The sequence below is a fragment of the Phyllobates terribilis genome, unplaced genomic scaffold (assembly GCF_046119375.1).
Source record: "Phyllobates terribilis strain yellow unplaced genomic scaffold, ASM4611937v1 Scaffold_971__1_contigs__length_502685, whole genome shotgun sequence".
In the NCBI taxonomy this organism is placed as follows: Eukaryota; Metazoa; Chordata; class Amphibia; order Anura; family Dendrobatidae; genus Phyllobates; species Phyllobates terribilis.
The window spans coordinates 62,701-78,679 of record NW_027363731.1 but is presented as its reverse complement, the minus strand read 5'-3'; the positions used below and the strand labels follow the sequence as shown (position 1 = coordinate 78,679).

Below are 15,979 nucleotides of genomic sequence, written 5' to 3'. Positions count from 1 at the left end.
GCAAAGCAGTACACCTCTTTTTTTTCATATTGTAAGTGAGCTGGCAGTACATCTTCTCCCGTATGGTCTAGCGCTTAGGATTCCTGGTTTTCACCCAGGTGGCCTGGGTTCGACTCCCGGTATGGAAACACATCCTTTTCTACACCGTTGCCAACATTCAAAGACTGACGTGTGTTTTTAAAACAAACGTATTTCAGGTAGGATTTGTTTTTTTCAGGCAAAAATGCTGAACGCCCGCGTTTTGGCACTTCATTCTGACCCTTCACGCAAGATTCAATTTGGATTCGTAGCTCAACTCATTCTCAACCACCCCTTTTTACACCAAAGTGTCAAGAGACTCAACAACTCATGGGTCCTGTAAGTTATTTGGATTCCCATTTCCTTTCTAATGGAAAACGTTGTAGAATTGAATGGAAAAGTTATAAGTTGGTGACAAAATCTCTCGAGAAAAGGAGGGAACAGTGCCCCGTGTGAGGCTCAAACTCACAACCTTCAGATTACGAGACTGACGCACTACCTACTGCGCTAACGAAGCAAGTTGCACCTGCAGATCTGCAGAAGTTTATTGTGCATAGCAGAAAACTTATTTTTTTCATAATGTCACTGAGACGTTAGCGCATCTTTTCCCATATGGTCTAGCGGTTAGGATTCCTGGTTCTCACCCAGGTGGCCCGGGTTCGACTCCCGGTATGGGAATGCACCTTTATCTTAGCTACTGCCACCATTCAAAGACTGACGCGTGTTTTTCAATCAAAAATGTTTCTGGTAGATTTTCACTTTGCAACAAAAATACTTAACATTGGCGATGCATTATGACTTTTGCAAAAGATTTCCTTTTGTTTCATAGCTTAAGCCTTTTTCAACTACACAGTTTTACACAAAAGTGTCAAGGGACTCAACAAGCCATGTGTCCTGTCAGTCATTAGGGCTCCCATGTTCTTTCTAATCGGAAACAGTTTAGAACTGAATTGGAAAGTTCAGAGTTAGTGACAAAATCTCTTGAGAAAAGGAGGATGGCACTTGTGAGCAAAAAACTCGTGATCTTCAAATTATTCAACTGACGTGCCAAAAACCTTGACCATGTAGCGTGTTTTAGCTCTTGTAATGTTTATGTTTTGTATTCAAAGCAAAACACTCTTTTTTTTTTTTTTTACACCTGTCTTGCTGTTTACTGTACTGCTTACACCATGTGGAGAAAGACTTAGTTAGTATTCCTGGTTGACTGGTTCAATTCCTGCTATGGGAGAGACTTTTTTTTGGGACTAGTGTCCACATTCCAAAGCCGACACGTGCCTTGCAGACAGAATCAGTTTAGGTTGGAACTGCTCTTTGCAGCCAAAAATGCAGACCACCAGGTTTTTTGGATATTTATTTGCACAAAAGCTTATTTGATGTCATATCTCAAACCATTCATATCTCTCACTTTTAATTCCTGGGTGTTAAGGGACTCAACAAGCCTTTATCCCTGTCTGTCATTGGAGCTCCCCTTCCATCAATTGGTGATGTTTTGTTACTGAATGGAAAAGAGCTGTGACTCTCTAGCCAAGATAGTGGCAAAATCAGTTACGGAAACAAGGTACCAGTGCCCCATGTGAGAATCGAACTCACGACCTTCAGATTACGAGACTGACGCGCTACCTGCTGCGCTAACGAGGCAAGATGCATGTAATAATCTGCGGAAGTTGCTTGTGCAAAGCAGTACACCTCTTTTTTTTCATATTGTAAGTGAGCTGGCAGTACATCTTCTCCCGTATGGTCTAGCGCTTAGGATTCCTGGTTTTCACCCAGGTGGCCTGGGTTCGACTCCCGGTATGGAAACACATCCTTTTCTACACCGTTGCCAACATTCAAAGACTGACGTGTGTTTTTAAAACAAACGTATTTCAGGTAGGATTTGTTTTTTTCAGGCAAAAATGCTGAACGCCCGCGTTTTGGCACTTCATTCTGACCCTTCACGCAAGATTCAATTTGGATTCGTAGCTCAACTCATTCTCAACCACCCCTTTTTACACCAAAGTGTCAAGAGACTCAACAACTCATGGGTCCTGTAAGTTATTTGGATTCCCATTTCCTTTCTAATGGAAAACGTTGTAGAATTGAATGGAAAAGTTATAAGTTGGTGACAAAATCTCTCGAGAAAAGGAGGGAACAGTGCCCCGTGTGAGGCTCAAACTCACAACCTTCAGATTATGAGACTGACGCACTACCTACTGCGCTAACGAAGCAAGTTGCACCTGCAGATCTGCAGAAGTTTATTGTGCATAGCAGAAAACTTATTTTTTTCATAATGTCACTGAGACGTTAGCGCATCTTTTCCCATATGGTCTAGCGGTTAGGATTCCTGGTTCTCACCCAGGTGGCCCGGGTTCGACTCCCGGTATGGGAATGCACCTTTATCTTAGCTACTGCCACCATTCAAAGACTGACGCGTGTTTTTCAATCAAAAATGTTTCTGGTAGATTTTCACTTTGCAACAAAAATACTTAACATTGGCGATGCATTATGACTTTTGCAAAAGATTTCCTTTTGTTTCATAGCTTAAGCCTTTTTCAACTACACAGTTTTACACAAAAGTGTCAAGGGACTCAACAAGCCATGTGTCCTGTCAGTCATTAGGGCTCCCATGTTCTTTCTAATCGGAAACAGTTTAGAACTGAATTGGAAAGTTCAGAGTTAGTGACAAAATCTCTTGAGAAAAGGAGGATGGCACTTGTGAGCAAAAAACTCGTGATCTTCAAATTATTCAACTGACGTGCCAAAAACCTTGACCATGTAGCGTGTTTTAGCTCTTGTAATGTTTATGTTTTGTATTCAAAGCAAAACACTCTTTTTTTTTTTTTTACACCTGTCTTGCTGTTTACTGTACTGCTTACACCATGTGGAGAAAGACTTAGTTAGTATTCCTGGTTGACTGGTTCAATTCCTGCTATGGGAGAGACTTTTTTTTGGGACTAGTGTCCACATTCCAAAGCCGACACGTGCCTTGCAGACAGAATCAGTTTAGGTTGGAACTGCTCTTTGCAGCCAAAAATGCAGACCACCAGGTTTTTTGGATATTTATTTGCACAAAAGCTTATTTGATGTCATATCTCAAACCATTCATATCTCTCACTTTTAATTCCTGGGTGTTAAGGGACTCAACAAGCCTTTATCCCTGTCTGTCATTGGAGCTCCCCTTCCATCAATTGGTGATGTTTTGTTACTGAATGGAAAAGAGCTGTGACTCTCTAGCCAAGATAGTGGCAAAATCAGTTACGGAAACAAGGTACCAGTGCCCCATGTGAGAATCGAACTCACGACCTTCAGATTACGAGACTGACGCGCTACCTGCTGCGCTAACGAGGCAAGATGCATGTAATAATCTGCGGAAGTTGCTTGTGCAAAGCAGTACACCTCTTTTTTTTCATATTGTAAGTGAGCTGGCAGTACATCTTCTCCCGTATGGTCTAGCGCTTAGGATTCCTGGTTTTCACCCAGGTGGCCTGGTTTCGACTCCCGGTATGGAAACACATCCTTTTCTACACCGTTGCCAACATTCAAAGACTGACGTGTGTTTTTAAAACAAACGTATTTCAGGTAGGATTTGTTTTTTTCAGGCAAAAATGCTGAACGCCCGCGTTTTGGCACTTCATTCTGACCCTTCACGCAAGATTCAATTTGGATTCGTAGCTCAACTCATTCTCAACCACCCCTTTTTACACCAAAGTGTCAAGAGACTCAACAACTCATGGGTCCTGTAAGTTATTTGGATTCCCATTTCCTTTCTAATGGAAAACGTTGTAGAATTGAATGGAAAAGTTATAAGTTGGTGACAAAATCTCTCGAGAAAAGGAGGGAACAGTGCCCCGTGTGAGGCTCAAACTCACAACCTTCAGATTACGAGACTGACGCACTACCTACTGCGCTAACGAAGCAAGTTGCACCTGCAGATCTGCAGAAGTTTATTGTGCATAGCAGAAAACTTATTTTTTTCATAATGTCACTGAGACGTTAGCGCATCTTTTCCCATATGGTCTAGCGGTTAGGATTCCTGGTTCTCACCCAGGTGGCCCGGGTTCGACTCCCGGTATGGGAATGCACCTTTATCTTAGCTACTGCCACCATTCAAAGACTGACGCGTGTTTTTCAATCAAAAATGTTTCTGGTAGATTTTCACTTTGCAACAAAAATACTTAACATTGGCGATGCATTATGACTTTTGCAAAAGATTTCCTTTTGTTTCATAGCTTAAGCCTTTTTCAACTACACAGTTTTACACAAAAGTGTCAAGGGACTCAACAAGCCATGTGTCCTGTCAGTCATTAGGGCTCCCATGTTCTTTCTAATCGGAAACAGTTTAGAACTGAATTGGAAAGTTCAGAGTTAGTGACAAAATCTCTTGAGAAAAGGAGGATGGCACTTGTGAGCAAAAAACTCGTGATCTTCAAATTATTCAACTGACGTGCCAAAAACCTTGACCATGTAGCGTGTTTTAGCTCTTGTAATGTTTATGTTTTGTATTCAAAGCAAAACACTCTTTTTTTTTTTTTTTACACCTGTCTTGCTGTTTACTGTACTGCTTACACCATGTGGAGAAAGACTTAGTTAGTATTCCTGGTTGACTGGTTCAATTCCTGCTATGGGAGAGACTTTTTTTTGGGACTAGTGTCCACATTCCAAAGCCGACACGTGCCTTGCAGACAGAATCAGTTTAGGTTGGAACTGCTCTTTGCAGCCAAAAATGCAGACCACCAGGTTTTTTGGATATTTATTTGCACAAAAGCTTATTTGATGTCATATCTCAAACCATTCATATCTCTCACTTTTAATTCCTGGGTGTTAAGGGACTCAACAAGCCTTTATCCCTGTCTGTCATTGGAGCTCCCCTTCCATCAATTGGTGATGTTTTGTTACTGAATGGAAAAGAGCTGTGACTCTCTAGCCAAGATAGTGGCAAAATCAGTTACGGAAACAAGGTACCAGTGCCCCATGTGAGAATCGAACTCACGACCTTCAGATTACGAGACTGACGCGCTACCTGCTGCGCTAACGAGGCAAGATGCATGTAATAATCTGCGGAAGTTGCTTGTGCAAAGCAGTACACCTCTTTTTTTTCATATTGTAAGTGAGCTGGCAGTACATCTTCTCCCGTATGGTCTAGCGCTTAGGATTCCTGGTTTTCACCCAGGTGGCCTTGGTTCGACTCCCGGTATGGAAACACATCCTTTTCTACACCGTTGCCAACATTCAAAGACTGACGTGTGTTTTTAAAACAAACGTATTTCAGGTAGGATTTGTTTTTTTCAGGCAAAAATGCTGAACGCCCGCGTTTTGGCACTTCATTCTGACCCTTCACGCAAGATTCAATTTGGATTCGTAGCTCAACTCATTCTCAACCACCCCTTTTTACACCAAAGTGTCAAGAGACTCAACAACTCATGGGTCCTGTAAGTTATTTGGATTCCCATTTCCTTTCTAATGGAAAACGTTGTAGAATTGAATGGAAAAGTTATAAGTTGGTGACAAAATCTCTCGAGAAAACGAGGGAACAGTGCCCCGTGTGAGGCTCAAACTCACAACCTTCAGATTACGAGACTGACGCACTACCTACTGCGCTAACGAAGCAAGTTGCACCTGCAGATCTGCAGAAGTTTATTGTGCATAGCAGAAAACTTATTTTTTTCATAATGTCACTGTGACGTTAGCGCATCTTTTCCCATATGGTCTAGCGGTTAGGATTCCTGGTTCTCACCCAGGTGGCCCGGGTTCGACTCCCGGTATGGGAATGCACCTTTATCTTAGCTACTGCCACCATTCAAAGACTGACGCGTGTTTTTCAATCAAAAATGTTTCTGGTAGATTTTCACTTTGCAACAAAAATACTTAACATTGGCGATGCATTATGACTTTTGCAAAAGATTTCCTTTTGTTTCATAGCTTAAGCCTTTTTCAACTACACAGTTTTACACAAAAGTGTCAAGGGACTCAACAAGCCATGTGTCCTGTCAGTCATTAGGGCTCCCATGTTCTTTCTAATCGGAAACAGTTTAGAACTGAATTGGAAAGTTCAGAGTTAGTGACAAAATCTCTTGAGAAAAGGAGGATGGCACTTGTGAGCAAAAAACTCGTGATCTTCAAATTATTCAACTGACGTGCCAAAAACCTTGACCATGTAGCGTGTTTTAGCTCTTGTAATGTTTATGTTTTGTATTCAAAGCAAAACACTCTTTTTTTTTTTTTTACACCTGTCTTGCTGTTTACTGTACTGCTTACACCATGTGGAGAAAGACTTAGTTAGTATTCCTGGTTGACTGGTTCAATTCCTGCTATGGGAGAGACTTTTTTTTGGGACTAGTGTCCACATTCCAAAGCCGACACGTGCCTTGCAGACAGAATCAGTTTAGGTTGGAACTGCTCTTTGCAGCCAAAAATGCAGACCACCAGGTTTTTTGGATATTTATTTGCACAAAAGCTTATTTGATGTCATATCTCAAACCATTCATATCTCTCACTTTTAATTCCTGGGTGTTAAGGGACTCAACAAGCCTTTATCCCTGTCTGTCATTGGAGCTCCCCTTCCATCAATTGGTGATGTTTTGTTACTGAATGGAAAAGAGCTGTGACTCTCTAGCCAAGATAGTGGCAAAATCAGTTACGGAAACAAGGTACCAGTGCCCCATGTGAGAATCGAACTCACGACCTTCAGATTACGAGACTGACGCGCTACCTGCTGCGCTAACGAGGCAAGATGCATGTAATAATCTGCGGAAGTTGCTTGTGCAAAGCAGTACACCTCTTTTTTTTCATATTGTAAGTGAGCTGGCAGTACATCTTCTCCCGTATGGTCTAGCGCTTAGGATTCCTGGTTTTCACCCAGGTGGCCTGGGTTCGACTCCCGGTATGGAAACACATCCTTTTCTACACCGTTGCCAACATTCAAAGACTGACGTGTGTTTTTAAAACAAACGTATTTCAGGTAGGATTTGTTTTTTTCAGGCAAAAATGCTGAACGCCCGCGTTTTGGCACTTCATTCTGACCCTTCACGCAAGATTCAATTTGGATTCGTAGCTCAACTCATTCTCAACCACCCCTTTTTACACCAAAGTGTCAAGAGACTCAACAACTCATGGGTCCTGTAAGTTATTTGGATTCCCATTTCCTTTCTAATGGAAAACGTTGTAGAATTGAATGGAAAAGTTATAAGTTGGTGACAAAATCTCTCGAGAAAAGGAGGGAACAGTGCCCCGTGTGAGGCTCAAACTCACAACCTTCAGATTACGAGACTGACGCACTACCTACTGCGCTAACGAAGCAAGTTGCACCTGCAGATCTGCAGAAGTTTATTGTGCATAGCAGAAAACTTATTTTTTTCATAATGTCACTGAGACGTTAGCGCATCTTTTCCCATATGGTCTAGCGGTTAGGATTCCTGGTTCTCACCCAGGTGGCCCGGGTTCGACTCCCGGTATGGGAATGCACCTTTATCTTAGCTACTGCCACCATTCAAAGACTGACGCGTGTTTTTCAATCAAAAATGTTTCTGGTAGATTTTCACTTTGCAACAAAAATACTTAACATTGGCGATGCATTATGACTTTTGCAAAAGATTTCCTTTTGTTTCATAGCTTAAGCCTTTTTCAACTACACAGTTTTACACAAAAGTGTCAAGGGACTCAACAAGCCATGTGTCCTGTCAGTCATTAGGGCTCCCATGTTCTTTCTAATCGGAAACAGTTTAGAACTGAATTGGAAAGTTCAGAGTTAGTGACAAAATCTCTTGAGAAAAGGAGGATGGCACTTGTGAGCAAAAAACTCGTGATCTTCAAATTATTCAACTGACGTGCCAAAAACCTTGACCATGTAGCGTGTTTTAGCTCTTGTAATGTTTATGTTTTGTATTCAAAGCAAAACACTCTTTTTTTTTTTTTTACACCTGTCTTGCTGTTTACTGTACTGCTTACACCATGTGGAGAAAGACTTAGTTAGTATTCCTGGTTGACTGGTTCAATTCCTGCTATGGGAGAGACTTTTTTTTGGGACTAGTGTCCACATTCCAAAGCCGACACGTGCCTTGCAGACAGAATCAGTTTAGGTTGGAACTGCTCTTTGCAGCCAAAAATGCAGACCACCAGGTTTTTTGGATATTTATTTGCACAAAAGCTTATTTGATGTCATATCTCAAACCATTCATATCTCTCACTTTTAATTCCTGGGTGTTAAGGGACTCAACAAGCCTTTATCCCTGTCTGTCATTGGAGCTCCCCTTCCATCAATTGGTGATGTTTTGTTACTGAATGGAAAAGAGCTGTGACTCTCTAGCCAAGATAGTGGCAAAATCAGTTACGGAAACAAGGTACCAGTGCCCCATGTGAGAATCGAACTCACGACCTTCAGATTACGAGACTGACGCGCTACCTGCTGCGCTAACGAGGCAAGATGCATGTAATAATCTGCGGAAGTTGCTTGTGCAAAGCAGTACACCTCTTTTTTTTCATATTGTAAGTGAGCTGGCAGTACATCTTCTCCCGTATGGTCTAGCGCTTAGGATTCCTGGTTTTCACCCAGGTGGCCTGGTTTCGACTCCCGGTATGGAAACACATCCTTTTCTACACCGTTGCCAACATTCAAAGACTGACGTGTGTTTTTAAAACAAACGTATTTCAGGTAGGATTTGTTTTTTTCAGGCAAAAATGCTGAACGCCCGCGTTTTGGCACTTCATTCTGACCCTTCACGCAAGATTCAATTTGGATTCGTAGCTCAACTCATTCTCAACCACCCCTTTTTACACCAAAGTGTCAAGAGACTCAACAACTCATGGGTCCTGTAAGTTATTTGGATTCCCATTTCCTTTCTAATGGAAAACGTTGTAGAATTGAATGGAAAAGTTATAAGTTGGTGACAAAATCTCTCGAGAAAAGGAGGGAACAGTGCCCCGTGTGAGGCTCAAACTCACAACCTTCAGATTACGAGACTGACGCACTACCTACTGCGCTAACGAAGCAAGTTGCACCTGCAGATCTGCAGAAGTTTATTGTGCATAGCAGAAAACTTATTTTTTTCATAATGTCACTGAGACGTTAGCGCATCTTTTCCCATATGGTCTAGCGGTTAGGATTCCTGGTTCTCACCCAGGTGGCCCGGGTTCGACTCCCGGTATGGGAATGCACCTTTATCTTAGCTACTGCCACCATTCAAAGACTGACGCGTGTTTTTCAATCAAAAATGTTTCTGGTAGATTTTCACTTTGCAACAAAAATACTTAACATTGGCGATGCATTATGACTTTTGCAAAAGATTTCCTTTTGTTTCATAGCTTAAGCCTTTTTCAACTACACAGTTTTACACAAAAGTGTCAAGGGACTCAACAAGCCATGTGTCCTGTCAGTCATTAGGGCTCCCATGTTCTTTCTAATCGGAAACAGTTTAGAACTGAATTGGAAAGTTCAGAGTTAGTGACAAAATCTCTTGAGAAAAGGAGGATGGCACTTGTGAGCAAAAAACTCGTGATCTTCAAATTATTCAACTGACGTGCCAAAAACCTTGACCATGTAGCGTGTTTTAGCTCTTGTAATGTTTATGTTTTGTATTCAAAGCAAAACACTCTTTTTTTTTTTTTTTACACCTGTCTTGCTGTTTACTGTACTGCTTACACCATGTGGAGAAAGACTTAGTTAGTATTCCTGGTTGACTGGTTCAATTCCTGCTATGGGAGAGACTTTTTTTTGGGACTAGTGTCCACATTCCAAAGCCGACACGTGCCTTGCAGACAGAATCAGTTTAGGTTGGAACTGCTCTTTGCAGCCAAAAATGCAGACCACCAGGTTTTTTGGATATTTATTTGCACAAAAGCTTATTTGATGTCATATCTCAAACCATTCATATCTCTCACTTTTAATTCCTGGGTGTTAAGGGACTCAACAAGCCTTTATCCCTGTCTGTCATTGGAGCTCCCCTTCCATCAATTGGTGATGTTTTGTTACTGAATGGAAAAGAGCTGTGACTCTCTAGCCAAGATAGTGGCAAAATCAGTTACGGAAACAAGGTACCAGTGCCCCATGTGAGAATCGAACTCACGACCTTCAGATTACGAGACTGACGCGCTACCTGCTGCGCTAACGAGGCAAGATGCATGTAATAATCTGCGGAAGTTGCTTGTGCAAAGCAGTACACCTCTTTTTTTTCATATTGTAAGTGAGCTGGCAGTACATCTTCTCCCGTATGGTCTAGCGCTTAGGATTCCTGGTTTTCACCCAGGTGGCCTGGGTTCGACTCCCGGTATGGAAACACATCCTTTTCTACACCGTTGCCAACATTCAAAGACTGACGTGTGTTTTTAAAACAAACGTATTTCAGGTAGGATTTGTTTTTTTCAGGCAAAAATGCTGAACGCCCGCGTTTTGGCACTTCATTCTGACCCTTCACGCAAGATTCAATTTGGATTCGTAGCTCAACTCATTCTCAACCACCCCTTTTTACACCAAAGTGTCAAGAGACTCAACAACTCATGGGTCCTGTAAGTTATTTGGATTCCCATTTCCTTTCTAATGGAAAACGTTGTAGAATTGAATGGAAAAGTTATAAGTTGGTGACAAAATCTCTCGAGAAAAGGAGGGAACAGTGCCCCGTGTGAGGCTCAAACTCACAACCTTCAGATTACGAGACTGACGCACTACCTACTGCGCTAACGAAGCAAGTTGCACCTGCAGATCTGCAGAAGTTTATTGTGCATAGCAGAAAACTTATTTTTTTCATAATGTCACTGAGACGTTAGCGCATCTTTTCCCATATGGTCTAGCGGTTAGGATTCCTGGTTCTCACCCAGGTGGCCCGGGTTCGACTCCCGGTATGGGAATGCACCTTTATCTTAGCTACTGCCACCATTCAAAGACTGACGCGTGTTTTTCAATCAAAAATGTTTCTGGTAGATTTTCACTTTGCAACAAAAATACTTAACATTGGCGATGCATTATGACTTTTGCAAAAGATTTCCTTTTGTTTCATAGCTTAAGCCTTTTTCAACTACACAGTTTTACACAAAAGTGTCAAGGGACTCAACAAGCCATGTGTCCTGTCAGTCATTAGGGCTCCCATGTTCTTTCTAATCGGAAACAGTTTAGAACTGAATTGGAAAGTTCAGAGTTAGTGACAAAATCTCTTGAGAAAAGGAGGATGGCACTTGTGAGCAAAAAACTCGTGATCTTCAAATTATTCAACTGACGTGCCAAAAACCTTGACCATGTAGCGTGTTTTAGCTCTTGTAATGTTTATGTTTTGTATTCAAAGCAAAACACTCTTTTTTTTTTTTTTTACACCTGTCTTGCTGTTTACTGTACTGCTTACACCATGTGGAGAAAGACTTAGTTAGTATTCCTGGTTGACTGGTTCAATTCCTGCTATGGGAGAGACTTTTTTTTGGGACTAGTGTCCACATTCCAAAGCCGACACGTGCCTTGCAGACAGAATCAGTTTAGGTTGGAACTGCTCTTTGCAGCCAAAAATGCAGACCACCAGGTTTTTTGGATATTTATTTGCACAAAAGCTTATTTGATGTCATATCTCAAACCATTCATATCTCTCACTTTTAATTCCTGGGTGTTAAGGGACTCAACAAGCCTTTATCCCTGTCTGTCATTGGAGCTCCCCTTCCATCAATTGGTGATGTTTTGTTACTGAATGGAAAAGAGCTGTGACTCTCTAGCCAAGATAGTGGCAAAATCAGTTACGGAAACAAGGTACCAGTGCCCCATGTGAGAATCGAACTCACGACCTTCAGATTACGAGACTGACGCGCTACCTGCTGCGCTAACGAGGCAAGATGCATGTAATAATCTGCGGAAGTTGCTTGTGCAAAGCAGTACACCTCTTTTTTTTCATATTGTAAGTGAGCTGGCAGTACATCTTCTCCCGTATGGTCTAGCGCTTAGGATTCCTGGTTTTCACCCAGGTGGCCTGGGTTCGACTCCCGGTATGGAAACACATCCTTTTCTACACCGTTGCCAACATTCAAAGACTGACGTGTGTTTTTAAAACAAACGTATTTCAGGTAGGATTTGTTTTTTTCAGGCAAAAATGCTGAACGCCCGCGTTTTGGCACTTCATTCTGACCCTTCACGCAAGATTCAATTTGGATTCGTAGCTCAACTCATTCTCAACCACCCCTTTTTACACCAAAGTGTCAAGAGACTCAACAACTCATGGGTCCTGTAAGTTATTTGGATTCCCATTTCCTTTCTAATGGAAAACGTTGTAGAATTGAATGGAAAAGTTATAAGTTGGTGACAAAATCTCTCGAGAAAATGAGGGAACAGTGCCCCGTGTGAGGCTCAAACTCACAACCTTCAGATTACGAGACTGACGCACTACCTACTGCGCTAACGAAGCAAGTTGCACCTGCAGATCTGCAGAAGTTTATTGTGCATAGCAGAAAACTTATTTTTTTCATAATGTCACTGAGACGTTAGCGCATCTTTTCCCATATGGTCTAGCGGTTAGGATTCCTGGTTCTCACCCAGGTGGCCCGGGTTCGACTCCCGGTATGGGAATGCACCTTTATCTTAGCTACTGCCACCATTCAAAGACTGACGCGTGTTTTTCAATCAAAAATGTTTCTGGTAGATTTTCACTTTGCAACAAAAATACTTAACATTGGCGATGCATTATGACTTTTGCAAAAGATTTCCTTTTGTTTCATAGCTTAAGCCTTTTTCAACTACACAGTTTTACACAAAAGTGTCAAGGGACTCAACAAGCCATGTGTCCTGTCAGTCATTAGGGCTCCCATGTTCTTTCTAATCGGAAACAGTTTAGAACTGAATTGGAAAGTTCAGAGTTAGTGACAAAATCTCTTGAGAAAAGGAGGATGGCACTTGTGAGCAAAAAACTCGTGATCTTCAAATTATTCAACTGACGTGCCAAAAACCTTGACCATGTAGCGTGTTTTAGCTCTTGTAATGTTTATGTTTTGTATTCAAAGCAAAACACTCTTTTTTTTTTTTTTACACCTGTCTTGCTGTTTACTGTACTGCTTACACCATGTGGAGAAAGACTTAGTTAGTATTCCTGGTTGACTGGTTCAATTCCTGCTATGGGAGAGACTTTTTTTTGGGACTAGTGTCCACATTCCAAAGCCGACACGTGCCTTGCAGACAGAATCAGTTTAGGTTGGAACTGCTCTTTGCAGCCAAAAATGCAGACCACCAGGTTTTTTGGATATTTATTTGCACAAAAGCTTATTTGATGTCATATCTCAAACCATTCATATCTCTCACTTTTAATTCCTGGGTGTTAAGGGACTCAACAAGCCTTTATCCCTGTCTGTCATTGGAGCTCCCCTTCCATCAATTGGTGATGTTTTGTTACTGAATGGAAAAGAGCTGTGACTCTCTAGCCAAGATAGTGGCAAAATCAGTTACGGAAACAAGGTACCAGTGCCCCATGTGAGAATCGAACTCACGACCTTCAGATTACGAGACTGACGCGCTACCTGCTGCGCTAACGAGGCAAGATGCATGTAATAATCTGCGGAAGTTGCTTGTGCAAAGCAGTACACCTCTTTTTTTTCATATTGTAAGTGAGCTGGCAGTACATCTTCTCCCGTATGGTCTAGCGCTTAGGATTCCTGGTTTTCACCCAGGTGGCCTGGGTTCGACTCCCGGTATGGAAACACATCCTTTTCTACACCGTTGCCAACATTCAAAGACTGACGTGTGTTTTTAAAACAAACGTATTTCAGGTAGGATTTGTTTTTTTCAGGCAAAAATGCTGAACGCCCGCGTTTTGGCACTTCATTCTGACCCTTCACGCAAGATTCAATTTGGATTCGTAGCTCAACTCATTCTCAACCACCCCTTTTTACACCAAAGTGTCAAGAGACTCAACAACTCATGGGTCCTGTAAGTTATTTGGATTCCCATTTCCTTTCTAATGGAAAACGTTGTAGAATTGAATGGAAAAGTTATAAGTTGGTGACAAAATCTCTCGAGAAAAGGAGGGAACAGTGCCCCGTGTGAGGCTCAAACTCACAACCTTCAGATTACGAGACTGACGCACTACCTACTGCGCTAACGAAGCAAGTTGCACCTGCAGATCTGCAGAAGTTTATTGTGCATAGCAGAAAACTTATTTTTTTCATAATGTCACTGAGACGTTAGCGCATCTTTTCCCATATGGTCTAGCGGTTAGGATTCCTGGTTCTCACCCAGGTGGCCCGGGTTCGACTCCCGGTATGGGAATGCACCTTTATCTTAGCTACTGCCACCATTCAAAGACTGACGCGTGTTTTTCAATCAAAAATGTTTCTGGTAGATTTTCACTTTGCAACAAAAATACTTAACATTGGCGATGCATTATGACTTTTGCAAAAGATTTCCTTTTGTTTCATAGCTTAAGCCTTTTTCAACTACACAGTTTTACACAAAAGTGTCAAGGGACTCAACAAGCCATGTGTCCTGTCAGTCATTAGGGCTCCCATGTTCTTTCTAATCGGAAACAGTTTAGAACTGAATTGGAAAGTTCAGAGTTAGTGACAAAATCTCTTGAGAAAAGGAGGATGGCACTTGTGAGCAAAAAACTCGTGATCTTCAAATTATTCAACTGACGTGCCAAAAACCTTGACCATGTAGCGTGTTTTAGCTCTTGTAATGTTTATGTTTTGTATTCAAAGCAAAACACTCTTTTTTTTTTTTTTTACACCTGTCTTGCTGTTTACTGTACTGCTTACACCATGTGGAGAAAGACTTAGTTAGTATTCCTGGTTGACTGGTTCAATTCCTGCTATGGGAGAGACTTTTTTTTGGGACTAGTGTCCACATTCCAAAGCCGACACGTGCCTTGCAGACAGAATCAGTTTAGGTTGGAACTGCTCTTTGCAGCCAAAAATGCAGACCACCAGGTTTTTTGGATATTTATTTGCACAAAAGCTTATTTGATGTCATATCTCAAACCATTCATATCTCTCACTTTTAATTCCTGGGTGTTAAGGGACTCAACAAGCCTTTATCCCTGTCTGTCATTGGAGCTCCCCTTCCATCAATTGGTGATGTTTTGTTACTGAATGGAAAAGAGCTGTGACTCTCTAGCCAAGATAGTGGCAAAATCAGTTACGGAAACAAGGTACCAGTGCCCCATGTGAGAATCGAACTCACGACCTTCAGATTACGAGACTGACGCGCTACCTGCTGCGCTAACGAGGCAAGATGCATGTAATAATCTGCGGAAGTTGCTTGTGCAAAGCAGTACACCTCTTTTTTTTCATATTGTAAGTGAGCTGGCAGTACATCTTCTCCCGTATGGTCTAGCGCTTAGGATTCCTGGTTTTCACCCAGGTGGCCTGGGTTCGACTCCCGGTATGGAAACACATCCTTTTCTACACCGTTGCCAACATTCAAAGACTGACGTGTGTTTTTAAAACAAACGTATTTCAGGTAGGATTTGTTTTTTTCAGGCAAAAATGCTGAACGCCCGCGTTTTGGCACTTCATTCTGACCCTTCACGCAAGATTCAATTTGGATTCGTAGCTCAACTCATTCTCAACCACCCCTTTTTACACCAAAGTGTCAAGAGACTCAACAACTCATGGGTCCTGTAAGTTATTTGGATTCCCATTTCCTTTCTAATGGAAAACGTTGTAGAATTGAATGGAAAAGTTATAAGTTGGTGACAAAATCTCTCGAGAAAAGGAGGGAACAGTGCCCCGTGTGAGGCTCAAACTCACAACCTTCAGATTACGAGACTGACGCACTACCTACTGCGCTAACGAAGCAAGTTGCACCTGCAGATCTGCAGAAGTTTATTGTGCATAGCAGAAAACTTATTTTTTTCATAATGTCACTGAGACGTTAGCGCATCTTTTCCCATATGGTCTAGCGGTTAGGATTCCTGGTTCTCACCCAGGTGGCCCGGGTTCGACTCCCGGTATGGGATTGCACCTTTATCTTAGCTACTGCCACCATTCAAAGACTGACGCGTGTTTTTCAATCAAAAATGTTTCTGGTAGATTT

At 41.9% G+C, this 15,979-nt stretch overlaps 9 non-coding genes across 9 annotated transcripts; all 9 read left to right on the top strand.

The window, feature by feature from the left end:
* The first annotated feature begins 624 nt into the window (after positions 1 to 624).
* On the top strand, positions 625 to 696 carry TRNAE-CUC (transfer RNA glutamic acid (anticodon CUC)). The gene has a single exon. It is a non-coding gene; the product is annotated as a tRNA-Glu (tRNA).
* A 1,618-nt stretch (positions 697 to 2,314) lies between these two features.
* Positions 2,315 to 2,386, top strand: TRNAE-CUC (transfer RNA glutamic acid (anticodon CUC)). Its single transcript has one exon. It is a non-coding gene; the product is annotated as a tRNA-Glu (tRNA).
* A 1,617-nt stretch (positions 2,387 to 4,003) lies between these two features.
* Positions 4,004 to 4,075, top strand: TRNAE-CUC (transfer RNA glutamic acid (anticodon CUC)). The gene has a single exon. It is a non-coding gene; the product is annotated as a tRNA-Glu (tRNA).
* A 1,618-nt stretch (positions 4,076 to 5,693) lies between these two features.
* Positions 5,694 to 5,765, top strand: TRNAE-CUC (transfer RNA glutamic acid (anticodon CUC)). Its single transcript has one exon. It is a non-coding gene; the product is annotated as a tRNA-Glu (tRNA).
* A 1,617-nt stretch (positions 5,766 to 7,382) lies between these two features.
* On the top strand, positions 7,383 to 7,454 carry TRNAE-CUC (transfer RNA glutamic acid (anticodon CUC)). The gene has a single exon. It is a non-coding gene; the product is annotated as a tRNA-Glu (tRNA).
* A 1,617-nt stretch (positions 7,455 to 9,071) lies between these two features.
* TRNAE-CUC (transfer RNA glutamic acid (anticodon CUC)) lies at positions 9,072 to 9,143 on the top strand. The gene has a single exon. It is a non-coding gene; the product is annotated as a tRNA-Glu (tRNA).
* Positions 9,144 to 10,761: 1,618 nt separating this feature from the next.
* Positions 10,762 to 10,833, top strand: TRNAE-CUC (transfer RNA glutamic acid (anticodon CUC)). Its single transcript has one exon. It is a non-coding gene; the product is annotated as a tRNA-Glu (tRNA).
* A 1,618-nt stretch (positions 10,834 to 12,451) lies between these two features.
* On the top strand, positions 12,452 to 12,523 carry TRNAE-CUC (transfer RNA glutamic acid (anticodon CUC)). Its single transcript has one exon. It is a non-coding gene; the product is annotated as a tRNA-Glu (tRNA).
* A 1,617-nt stretch (positions 12,524 to 14,140) lies between these two features.
* Positions 14,141 to 14,212, top strand: TRNAE-CUC (transfer RNA glutamic acid (anticodon CUC)). Its single transcript has one exon. It is a non-coding gene; the product is annotated as a tRNA-Glu (tRNA).
* Positions 14,213 to 15,979: the final 1,767 nt, after the last annotated feature.